Genomic DNA, 416 nt, shown 5'->3' with positions numbered 1-416 from the left:
ACAACTTTGCTTGCTGAAAGTGAGTATGACTTGAAGCACTTACTGATGAGGATTGAAGAATAGTCTGCAACATGGATTACATCTCAATATAAAGAAAAAAAAAATCCTCAAAATTGGTCCTATAAGCAGCATTACAATAAATGGAGAAAAGATTGAAATTGTCAAAAACTTCATATTGCTTGGTTCTATAATCAATACCAATGGAAGCAGCAGTCAGGACATCAGACAATGTATAGCACTGGACATATCGGCTGCAAAGGACCTCTTTCAAGTGCTGAAGAGCAAAGATGTCTCCTTGAGGACTAAGGTGTGCCTGACACAAGCCATGGTATTTTCAATCACCTCATATGCATGTGAGAGTTGGACCAAAGAAGAATTGATGCTTTTGAGCTGTGGTGTTGGCGAAGAATGCTGAA

The sequence above is a fragment of the Orycteropus afer genome, unplaced genomic scaffold (assembly GCF_000298275.1).
Source record: "Orycteropus afer afer isolate SDZICR_OR568_19922 unplaced genomic scaffold, OryAfe1.0 scaffold00306, whole genome shotgun sequence".
In the NCBI taxonomy this organism is placed as follows: Eukaryota; Metazoa; Chordata; class Mammalia; order Tubulidentata; family Orycteropodidae; genus Orycteropus; species Orycteropus afer.
The sequence above is the reverse complement of the archived record's forward strand: the minus strand, read 5'-3'. Positions refer to the sequence as shown.